Here is a 12,715-nt window from a genome sequence, read left to right as displayed (position 1 = left end):
TATTCCAAATGAATTCTACTTACAAACTACACCCTCCACTGGCAAGAGTTATATCTCAACTGAGTAACACAACTGTACTTTATAACCCCAGAGCTCCAGTTACCTCCACTGAGCTAGTGTGTGCTGAGGGGGAGTCCTTTTGGAGAAATAAGGGGTGTAGTGACAAGAAGGGATCATTTACATGAATGGCCCATGCTGGTGGGCCTTCCAGTTTTTTTGTGAACATCTCTGTACTAGTTTCAAAGAACTATTTGGAAATGACGATTTTTACTGCTAGAAAAACTAATTCTCCACATATTATGCAAATTGTCTTCTGTGCCCCTTGTTCTTGGCCAGCTCTCAGAGAAAAAGCATTTAGTTATCTTCCAGTATAGTGATTCCTTGATTAATGTATCTTTGGGAAACAATGCTCCAGTACAATGAAGGCAGGCATCTCAAACACAAATGAACTCTGAATCATAAGCAGCAAGCCTGGAACGCATTGCAGGGCTCATCAGCAATGCAATTGTTAACCTGCTCATATGCAGCAGAGGAGGGACAAAAATCACCTCCCGTCACAGCTTCCATTTATTTATTCCCTGAGAAATAGCCTGACCTGGCAATAAGCAAAATGACAACATCAGAAAACTGTTTTCAGATCCTACAGGTTTCCTTTTCAGTACCCTTCAACCTGCCCTAGGAGGACCCTGACCCTCTTCAAGAACTATACATCACACAAGAAAACTTGGAGGTTCACAAGCACCTTCCCTAGAATAAACTTATAAAGTAGTTTGAGAATGAATAATTCCCTTTCAAAAGATGCAAAGGGAGGGGGGTTACTCTAAGTGATTTTTCAGTGGCCATATTATAATAAAGAACAAAACGGGCGCCTGGGTGGTTCAGTTGTTAAGCGTCTGCCTTCAGCTCAGGTCATGATCCCAGGGTCCTGGGGTTGAGCCCGAGTCAGGCTCCCTGCTCAGTGGGAAGCCTGTTTCTCTCCCTCTCCCACTCCCACTGCCTGTGTTCCCTCTCCCGCTGTGTCTCTGTCAAATAAATAAATAAAATCTTAAAAAAAAAAACAAAAAACAAAAATCTAGATATCCTAAGGTAATCTCATGTTTCCAAAACGCATTAAGCATGGTGGTAGGGAGAGAAAATAAGATCAAATTAGAATTTTTATCAGTCAGGAACTGTATTCCACTGCTAGTTGTACAGGCCTAAGATAACAGTGGCTTTATTTATTTATTTTTATTTTATTTATCTTTATTTTTAAGATCTTATTTATTCATTTGTCAGAGAGAGAGAGAGCACAAGCAGGGAGGAGCGGCAGGCAGAGAGAGAAGCAGGCTCCCCGCTGAGCAAGGAGCCCGATGCGGGGCTCGATCCCAGGACCCTGGGATCAGGGCCCAAGCTAAAGGACCAAGACCCCACCTAACTGACTGAGCCACCCAGGTGCCCCTAACAGTGGCTTTAACCAGATAGTTTATGTTTTCTCAAATGAAGAAGGCAGGAAATCAAAACCTCCTATGATAACTCTGTTATCACTAGAAACTAAGTGAGATTCCATCCATTTTTCTGCTCCACCATTCTCAGTGCCTGGCTTCCATCCTCAAGGTGACCTCATGGCCAGGATGGCTGCTAGGAGCTACACCTCCTATTCCTGGTAGAAGTGGGAAGGAAGAGCAAAAGGATATGCTATGCAGCTGAGTCCCCTCCTTTTTTTTTTTTTAAGATTTTATTTATTTATGGGCGCCTGGGTGGCTCAGTTGGTTGGGCGACTGCCTTCGGCTCAGGTCATGATCCTGGAGTCCCGGGATCGAGTCCCGCATCAAGCTCCCTGCTCAGCAGGAGTCTGCTTCTCCCTCTGACCCTCCCCCCTCTCATGTGCTCTCTCTCTCTCATTCTCGCTCTCTCAAATAAATAAATAAAATCTTAAAAAAAAAAAAAGATTTTATTTATTTATTTGAGAGACAGCACGAGTGGGGGGAGGAGCAGAGGGAGAGGAGAAGCAGACTCCCTAAGCAGGGAGCCAGACACAGGGTTCGATCCCAGGACCCTGGGATCATGACCTGAGCTAAAGGCAGACGCTTCATCGACCGAGCCACCCAGGCATCCCCAAGTCCCCTCTTTAAAGCACTTTCCTAGAAGCCCCACTCAACTCTTACTTGCATCTCATTAGTAAGCTGGTAGAAGCAGGTGGGCACATTGCCACATTAGGCAATACAGGGTTCCACTGACTAAGGAAGAAGGGGATGAATACTGGGTAGGCAACTAGGAGTCACTTCCTCCTAGTTGTGTGACCTTGAATAGATTATTTACCCCTCCTAGGCCTCATGTTCCTCATCTGTAAAAATGAAGGAACAGTCATACCTACGTCATAGGATTGGCACAAGGACTAAATGTAAAACAACTACAATACTACCTGGTACCCACTGCATGGTAAGTATTAACTCATTATTATCTAATTAGTCTAGTCCAGCACTTTTCCAAATTCCTCTCCTATTCTAACTTCCTCTCCATATCCAAGATTGAAACATAACTCCTATTAGTCCTTTGTACCTGCTGATACTCTAGTATGAATGAGTTTTAATCACAGGACACCTCAATCAGACATATGTATGTTGTGCCTTTCCTTTCTAATTATGAAATGAAATTATGTGCCTGACATCAGCACACATCGGATATTCTAGGCAGAATTAGGGTTCAGGAATTGAGCTTATATTCCCCCCAAAGGCAGGGTCTAAAGACAACTCCAATGTGTATGTTTAGAGAGCCTCAAGAAATGAAGGAGACAGTAAAAAAAGAATGGTATCTCCCATGCAGAGGGATTCCAAAAAAAACGATGTAGATACTCTGCCCTCAAGAAGTTAGAACGTAACTCCTTCCTCCTTATGTGTGGGCTGTGCACAGTGATTTCCTTCACTTCCTACAGGATGGAAAGAGGCTTGGGGTGGGTAGAGTAACCTTGAAGTTGAGAAATCTGACAAATACTAACTCAGATAAAAGATCAAGGTCAACATCAACAGCGATAAATGATGCTAATATGATGTACACTTAATATACAATAAAAATGTGGCAAGCATTCATGTCTCCCAAACACCCACAGCCCCACTCTAAACATGAGAAAACATATCAGACAAATACCAAGAGTGACATCCTACAAAATATCTGACCAATAAACCCTCAATACTGTCAAGTCCACTGGGCGCCTGGGTGGCTCAGTTGGTTAAGCGACTGCCTTCGGCTCAGGTCATGATCCTGGAGTTCCAGGATCGAGTCCCGCATCGGGCTCCCTGCTCAGCAGGGAGTCTGCTTCTCCCTCTGACCCTCTTCCCTCTCGTGCTATCTCTCATTCTCTCTCTCTCAAATAAATAAAATCTTAAAAAAAAAAAAATACTGTCAAGTCCATCAAAAACAAGGAAAATCCTTGTTTTTGGAATTAGGGTTCAGGAATTGAGCTTATATTCCCCCCAAAGGCAGGGTCTAAAGACAACTCCAATGTGTATGTTTAGAGAGCCTCAAGAAATGAAGGAGACAGTAAAAAAAGAATGGTATCTCCCATGCAGAGGGATTCCAAAAAAAATGATGTAGACACTCTTAAAAAAAAAAGACAGTCTACAGCCTGTACCCCCCAATGCCCCCTCATACACGCATTCCCACCCCAAAGGCAAGCTTAGAGCTCCTAAAGATGAGGCCTACAGTTAATGAGAGACAGGAACTGATTTCTACCTCCTTGTGAAGAAGAAGGCAGGCCACCTTCCTCCTTGTGTCAGATTATATCCACTTCCTCCCCAACCTCTAACCCCACTCTATGCTCTGAAGCTACTAAACACATATTTTCATCTTGTACTTAATTGATAACATTCCCATCATGCCTACCCTTACCCTCCTTACTATAAATTCCCTAGAACACATCTTATTCCATTGCTGAAGTGGATCATCACTTTATCAATGGAAATCCTATGAAACTATCAGATAACTTAAGCTAATGTAACTGTTCTCTCCAGGTGAGGCAATGTCTCCTGAGCTTTGCCACTTTTGGCTTCTACCTCATCAATAGAGCACTTCAGAAGGAGCCCAGAGAAACCTGCCCAAGATCTTACCACACACTTTGGCAAACTTCTACAAACTAAGTCAGAAGTTATTTTTCTTCTCATCTCCTAGAATCATCAAGTGTAAAGTTGGAAGCCTTATCCTTTCAATTAATAAAGCAAAAACCATGGCCCAGAGAGATGCTGTAAATTGCTAGAGGCTAAAGCTAATTGAGAGACTTGATTAAAACCCAAGTGCTCAGAGGATTAATTTCAAAGTACCACTGAATGCAAAGCTGAAATGACCTAAGGGAAAGCTGAGTATATTGCCCTCAGAATATAATGTGCCAATGAAGTTAGAAGCACCAATGAATAGTGTCAAAATTTAACAAAAGGAAGAAGAATGAAGAGATGCACACTGGTTAACTTTGAACTACATGAAAAGCAAGAATGAGCTTTTCATTTGTAATGACGAATAAAAGGTAAAGGTCACTATAAGACATGTTAAAATTCTGTATGGGACAAGGAATGCCAAATGAAGAACTCCACTCAGTCTTTGCGGGGGGGGGGGGTCTTGTAAAATTAATGTATTTCTAAAAGATGCATGAACTCCAAAGCAAAGCAACTACATTAGATTATAAAATGCTGAAGATGCAGGTTTACCTCCTTCTTCTCCACCAACTGAAACCCCATAACTTCTCCCAAATGAAGAAAAATGTGGATTCGGCTAAGTGTCAGCTATTTTAACAATAACAAAAGTATACATAAATAAACACTAATAACTTTATAAATATTTACTATGTACCTATCCATGTTCTAAAGCTATTAGCTATACTAATTCATTTAATTCTCAAATTCTATGCAATAGGCTTTATTAATATTCCCATTTTACAAATAAGGAATGGAAGCCCAGAGAGTTTAGGTAACTTGTTCAAGGTCACACAGTTAGTGAGAAAAAATGAACAAGGACAGTTTGGTTCTCTTGCTAAAGTCCCCTTGATAGTCACCATGGACTACTTTATATTCTTATTTATCTTCATCTACTTTATATTATTTATCTTCATTAAAGCCTAGAAGACATGGATAAATTCCTAGAAACACATAACCTCCCAAAACTGAAGGAGGAAGAAATAGAAGATTTGAACAGACTGATGACCAGCAATGAAACTGAATCAGTAATCAAAAAACTCCCAACAAACAAAAGACCAGGACCAGATGGCTTCACAGGTGAATTCTACCAAACATTCAAAGAGTAAAGTTAATACATATTCTTCTCAAACGGTTCCAAAAAAAGAAAAAAAGAAGAAAAGGAAGGAAAGCCTCCAAATTCATTCTATGAGGCCAGCATTACCCTGATACCAAAATCAGATCAAGACTACTACAAAAAAAAAAGAACTATAGGCCAATATCTCTGATGAACCTAGATGCAAAAATCCTCAGCAAAATACTAGTAAACCAAATCCACAATACATTAAAAAATATCATTCACTATGACCAAGTGGGATTTATTCCCAGGATGCAAGGATGGTTCAATATTCACAAATCAATCAACATGATACATCACATCCACAAGAGAAAGGATGAAAACCATATAATCATTTCAAGAGATGCAGAAAAAGCATCTGACAAAGTACAATACCCATTCATGATAAAAGCCCTCAACAAAGTAGGTTTAGAGGGAACATACCTCAACATAATAAAGGCCATATATGAAAAACCACAGCTAACATACTGGGGAAGAAAACGAGCTTTTCCCCTAGGAATAGGAACAAGGCAAGGATGTCCACTCTCACCACTTTTATTCAACATAATACTGGAAGTCCTAGCCACAGCAGTTAGACAACAAAAAGAAATAAAAGGCATCCAAATTGGTAAGGAAGAAATAAAACTTTCACTATTTGCATATTACATGATACTATATATAGAAAACCCTAAAGACTCCACCAAAAAACTACTAGAACTGATAAATGAATTCAGTAAGATCGCAGGATATAAAATCAATATACAGGAATCGGTTGTATATCTGTACACTAATAATGAAGTAGCAGAAGGAGAAATTAAGGAAACAATTCAATTTACAATTACACCAAAAATAATAAAGTATCTAGGTAAAAATTTAATGAAAGAGGTAAAAGACTTGTCCTCTGAGAACTATAAAACACTGGTTAAAGAAATTGAAGATGACACAAACAAATTAAAAGATATTCCATGCTCATGGACTTGAAGAACAAATACTGTTAAAATGTCCATATGAGGGGCATCTGGGTGGCTCAGTCAGTTAAGTGTCCAACTCTTGATTTTGGTTCAGGTCATGATCTCAGGGTTGTGATCCAGCCCTGCAGAAGGCTCCAGCCGGCTTGGGATTCTCTCTCTCCCTCTGCCTGGCCCCTTGCGATTGCAGGCTCTCTCTCTCTCTCTCAAATAAATAAATCTTTAAAAAAAGAAAAAAGTCCATATTACCCAAAGCAATCTACAGATTTAATGCGATGCCTATCAAAATACCAAGAGCATTTTTCACAGACCTAGAACAAATGATCCTAAAACTTGTATACAACCACAAAAGAGCCCGAATAGCTGAAGCAAGCTTAGATAAAGAATAAAACTGGAGCTATCACAATCCCAGATTTCAAGATATACTACCAAAACTGTAGTAATCAAAACAGTATGGTACTGGCACAAAAAAAGACACAGTTCAATGGAATAGAATAGGGAACTCAGATATAAACCCATGATTACATGGTCAATTAATCTACAACAAAGGAGGCAAAAATATGCAGTGGGAAAAAGAGAGTCTCTTCAACAAATAGTGCTGGGGAGACTGGACAGCTATATGCAAAAAAGTGAAACTGGACCATTTTCTTACACTATAGACAAAAAATAAACTCAAAATGGATTAAAGACCTAATATAAGAACTGAAACCATAAAAATCCTAGAAGAGAGCAGAGGCAGTAATTTCTCTGACATTGGCCATAGCATCATTTTTCTAGATATGCCTCCTGGGGTAAGAGAAACAAAAGCAAATAAACCCACAAAAAACAAACAAGCACCCCCAAAAAACTATTGTGACTACATCAAAATAAAAAGCTTCTGCACAGCAAAGAAACAATCAACAAAACTAAATGGCAACCTACTGAGGGGTGCCTGGGTGGCTCAGTCATTAAGTGTCTGCCTTTGGCTCGGGGCGTGATCCCAGGGTCCTGGGATCGAGCCCCGCATGGGGCTCCCTGCTCGGCGGGAAGCCTGCTTCTCCCTCTCCCACTCCCCCTGCTTGCGTTCCCTCTCTCACTGTGTCTCTCTGTCAAATAAATAAATAAAATCTTTAAAGAAAAAAAAAAGGCAACCTACTGAATGGGAGAAGATGCTTGCAAATGACCTATCCAATAAAGTAGTATCCAAAATATACAAAGAACTCCTACAACTCAACACCAAAAAATAAAAAATAATCCAATTAAAAATGGGCAGGCCCTTTTCCGGCGTTCAAGATGTCAAAGCAAGGACGTGGTGGGTCCTCCGGTGCGAAATTCCGGATTCCCCTGGGTCTTCCGGTAGGTGCCGTGATCAACTGTGCTGACAACACAGGAGCCAAAAACCTGTATATCATCTCTGTGAAGGGGATCAAGGGACAACTGAACAGACTTCCTGCTGCTGGTGTGGGTGACATGGTGATGGCCACAGTGAAGAAAGGCAAACCAGAACTCAGAAAGAAGGTACATCCAGCAGTGGTAATTCAACAACGTAAGTCATACCGGAGAAAAGATGGTGTGTTTCTCTATTTTGAAGATAATGCGGGGGTCATAGTAAACAAATGAAAGGTTCTGCTATCACAGGACCAGTCACAAAGGAGTGTGCAGACTTGTGGCCCAGGATTGCATCCAATGCTGGCAGCATTGCATGATTCTTTGGTGTATTTGTTAATTAAAAATTATTTGCTCTGGGGCGCCTGGGTGGCTCAGTTGGTTGGGCAACTGCCTTCGGCTCAGGTCATGATCCTGGAGTCCCTGGATCGAGTCCCGCATCGGGCTCCCTGCTCGGCAGGGAGTCTGCTTCGCCCTCTGACCCTCCCCCCTCATGTGCTCTCTCTCTCTCTCTCTCTCATTCTCTCTCTCTCAAATAAATAAATAAAATCTTAAAAAAAAAATTATTTGCTCTCAAAAAAAAAAATGGGCAGAAGACATGAATAAACATATTTCCAAAGAAGACCGACAGATGGCCAACAGACATATGAAAAGATGCTCAACATCACTAAATATCAGGGAAGTGCATAACTAAATCACAATGAGATTATCACCTCACACCTGTCAGAATGGCTAAACTCAACAACACAAGAAACAGGTGTTGGTAAGGATGTGGAGAAAAAGGAACCCTCGTGCACTGTTGGTGGGAATGCAAACTGGTGCAGCCACTGTGGAAAACAGTATGGAGGTTCCTTAAAAAATTAAAAATAGAATTACCATATGATTCAGTAATTCCACTACTGGGTATTTACCCAAAGGGCACTTTGGGTATTTACCCTAGAACACTAATTCAAAGGGATACATGCACCCTGTTTATAGCAGCATTATTTACAATAACCAAGATATGGAAGGAGCCCAACTGTCCACCAATAATGAATGAAGATGTGATATATACATACAATGGAATATTACTCAGTCATCAAAAAGAATGAAATCTTGCCATTTGCAATGACATGGATGGAGCTAGAGATTATAATGCTAAGTGAAATAAGTCAGTCAGAGAAAGACATATGCCATATGATTTCACTCATGTGTGGAATTTAAGAAACAAAACAAGTGAACAAAGAAGAGAGACAAAAAAAGAGACTCTTAGATATGGAGAACAGCAGCAAAAAAATAGTGAACAAACTGGTGGTTACCAGAGGGGAAATAGGAGGGGGATGGGTGAAATAGGTGATCGGGATTAAGTACACAAGTCTCTTTTCGCAGATGACACAATACTTTATGTGGAAAACCCTAAAGATTCCACCCCCAAATTACTAGAACTCATACAGCAATTCAGTAAGTTTCTTCAACTTTTTAGACAACTACAAACTGGGCCATATGACCTGGTATGTCCCATGTATCAACTCAAAAAAACTATAGTTTATGACTTGAAACACACAATAGAGGTAACTGAGGTGCAGGTGTACCTATTACCTGTATTATTTTAGACTAAGTCTTCTAACATTTCTGAGTTTCAATTTACTTGTCTTAATTTTTTTTAAAAGATTTTATTTATTTATTTGAGATAGAGTGAGCGAGAGCATGGGGTGGGAGGGAGGAGAGGGAGAAGAGAAGCAGACTGCCCACTGAGCAGGGAGCCCGATGCGGGGCTCGATCCCAGCACCCTGGGATCATGGCCTGAGCCAAAGGCAGACGCTTAACCAACTGAGCCACCCAGGTGCCCCTCAATTTATGTATTTAAAATGGTAATAACTGGGGGCACCTGGGTGGCTCAGGCGGTTAAGCAGCTGCCTTCAGCCCGGGTCATGATCCCAGGACCCTGGGATTGAGTCCCGCATCGGGTTCCTTACTCAGCAGGGAACCTGCTTCTCCCTCTCTCTCCCTCTGCTTATGCTCTGTCAAATAAATAAAAAAACTTAAAAAATTAATTAAATAAAATAAAATGGGAATAACTGGGGCGCCTGGGTCTCAGTCGTTAAACGTCTGCCTTCAACTCAGGTCATGGTCCCCGGGTCCTGGGATCAAGCCCCGCATTGGGCTCCCGGCTCAGCAGGAAGCCTGCTTCTCCCTCTCCCCCTCTCCCTGCTTGTGTTCCCTCTCTCGCTGTGTCTCTGTCAAATAAATAAAATCTTAAAAAAAAAAAAATGGGAATAACAAAACATACCCTCTTCCCTCAGCTTATTTGAAAGAATCAAGTTAAATGAGGCTGTGAAAGCCCTTCCTCATCAGAAAAGCACCAAATAAATGTAAAGTATTTGTAAAATATAACAAGCAACATACAGGTATAAACGTGTGAAGCATTAATAGCAACTGACTTTTATTAGCAGCCAGTGAGACAGCTTGGAAAAACACGGACTTTCAGGTCAAAAAGACATGGATTCAAGTCCCCATTCTACCATTTACTAGCTGATGGATCCTCCTCAAGTTGCTTAAATATTTCCGAGCCTGAATCTTTTCAATTATAAAATGGAGAAAATAATACTGACCTCACAGGGGATAAGAAACATCTGATTGATGGTGAACATGAATTTTATTCTGTGCCCTCATACTGACGATATTACTTATTTTACTCAGAACACAGGAAGAAGTTACAGCTGTCCTTCCAGAGTTTACCATAAAGTCATAAATATATGGAAAGAATAAATTTATTTAATATTAATTAAACCCTATTAATGCCTACCACTCTTCCTGGTGATTAGGGAAGGTCCCAGAATTGTGCATTCCCTGCCCTTTGAGGAAACAATATAAAAATGTTGAAGGTGGGGCGCCTGGGTGGCTCAGTCGTTAAGCGTCTGCCTTCGGCTCAGGTCATGATCCCGGGGTCCTGGGATCGAGCCCCGCATCGGGCTCCCTGCTCCGCAGGAAGCCTGCTTCTCCCTCTCCCACTCCCCCTGCTTGTGTTCCCTCTCTCACTGTGTCTCTCTCTGTCAAATAAATAAATAAAATCTTTAAAAAAAAAATGTTGAAGGTGAGCAAGAGGGTCTCCAACCCATTTGAGATTCTGATGAAAGTTACGGTATCTCTCCCCAAAGAAAGCTACAAAACTTTTAGGAAATACAGGAGATTAGGAGAATATCTTCATGACCTTGGTTAGGGAAAGCATTCTTAACCAAGGGGCACAGCAAGGGGAAGAGGGTCACTAACTACAAAGAAAGATTCATAAATACACCTACATTGAAATTAAGTATTTCCACTTCAAAAGAAACCATAAAGAAAATTTTAAAAAATATGCCCAAGTGGAAGAACATATTTGCAGCACATCCAACCAACAAAAGTTCAGATTCCTCTGTAAGAACCCCAACAAATCAATAAAAAAAAAAATGATAGCCAAAAAGGGTGATATATTTATGCAATGAAAACAAACTACAGCTGCATATAACAGTATGGATAAATCTTACAAAAAATATTGAGTGAAAAAAAGCATAACACTAAAGAATACAGACAGGATGGTTCCACTTCCATGAAGTTTTAAAATAGGTAAACTAAATACTGTATAGGGATGCATATGCATACAGGGAAGACTGTACAGAAAAGCAAGGAAATTAATACAAAAAAAAAATAGTAGTTCCCTCAAGGGGAAATAAGAGGCCATGACCAGGAGGGATCAGAGTTTGCTTCTAGGGAACTAACAATATTCTATTTCTTTTTTTTAAATATATTATTTATTTATTTGACAGACAGTGAGAGAGGGAACACAAGCAGGGGGAGAGGGAAAGGGAGAAGCAGGCTTCCCGCCGAGCAGGGAGCCCAATGCGAGGCTCGATCCCAGGACCCTGGGAAAATGACCCGAGCCAGAGGCAGATGCTCAACGATTGAGCCACCCAGGCGCCCCGACAATATTCTATTTCTTGATTTGGACACAGGTTACAAGAGTTTCACTTTATAATTTACAGGCTTTATACACTCTTCTGAATGTATACTGCAAAAATAAATAAACACATCTTCACAACCACACCTACATTTAGCAGGAAGAGAAGGAGTTCACAGACTCCCTCAGTCCATAAACCCCAAATGTATGGTGTCAAGTTATGTGAGATCAAAGAAAAAGAAAATCTAGATTGTAAAACAGGGGGAAGAAGGAAGCAACAAGAACCAGAGAGGTGAAAGATTAGAAAGACGATAAGCAGAAGAAACACTAAGCTTCTGGGTCAGTTCACACTCTTACTTGGATGGAGAACAACATCTAGCACAAACAGAACGAGCAGACGCCCAAGCTTGGTAAGGAATGCGATGGTGTCTGAAAAACACGTGGACTAATGAGTGGAAAGAGGAGCACAGCTTGTAAAGAAATGTGGACTATTAAACAATGTATCCCAAAAGAAAGAAGACCAATTGTTGCAAGTTTAACCCTCTGCCCACTTCATAGTATTTCTGTCCTTCAACCCTTAATGGAAACAGGGCATATTATTACATGGTTAGACTGCAAACACCAATTTCCAGCAAAGTATTATCACAGAATCTAGAAAAGCTTCTGCCAGCCTTAGAATAAACATACATATTGCAACTAAATGATGAACATGTATCTGGATCATATCTAGTCTGACCTCCAATACTCTTGCACGTTACAGTCCACTGTAAGAGAAAGTGAAGCTGTTTGCTGAAGGTAATAGGAATCCAAGGCACCCTACACTGTTTAAATCAGCACATCAATGGAGGGACATCTTTGTAAAGTTTTTTCATTGTATTCTTGCAAGAAATATTAATTCATAGCCAGCAGCTGCCCATGATTTCATTAGTCTGGCTTATACTGAACAAAACTATCAATTACTTTCAAAACGACTGGTGTTAATGAAGAAAGTCAAATGCCTTACTTTGATGAAAAGTCCTAGTAATGGGCATCAAGAATTATTTTTAAGGTTCCAAGATCCTACACCAAGGGTATCAAATTGACTATTTCTTTATGTTCCACTAAATTCTTTCCTTTCATCCCATTTTCTATCCCTCACTGGTTCCCCACAGACCTGTTATCTTAATTCTCCAACTTTCCCTCAGGTTAAGGGAGCCACATAGAAAAATTTCTCCAT

At 40.6% G+C, this 12,715-nt stretch overlaps 1 pseudogene; it reads left to right on the top strand.

The window, feature by feature from the left end:
* Positions 1-7,487: 7,487 nt before the first annotated feature.
* LOC114225595 (large ribosomal subunit protein uL14 pseudogene) lies at positions 7,488-7,938 on the top strand (annotated as a pseudogene).
* Positions 7,939-12,715: the final 4,777 nt, after the last annotated feature.

This window comes from Eumetopias jubatus, unplaced genomic scaffold (genome assembly GCF_037043125.1).
Source record: "Eumetopias jubatus isolate StellerSeaLion01/CBP00866 unplaced genomic scaffold, mEumJub1_p1.0 scaffold_2, whole genome shotgun sequence".
NCBI classification, from domain to species: domain Eukaryota; kingdom Metazoa; phylum Chordata; class Mammalia; order Carnivora; family Otariidae; genus Eumetopias; species Eumetopias jubatus.
Note: the sequence above shows the minus strand (reverse complement) of the source record. Positions and strands in the feature narration are given on the sequence as shown.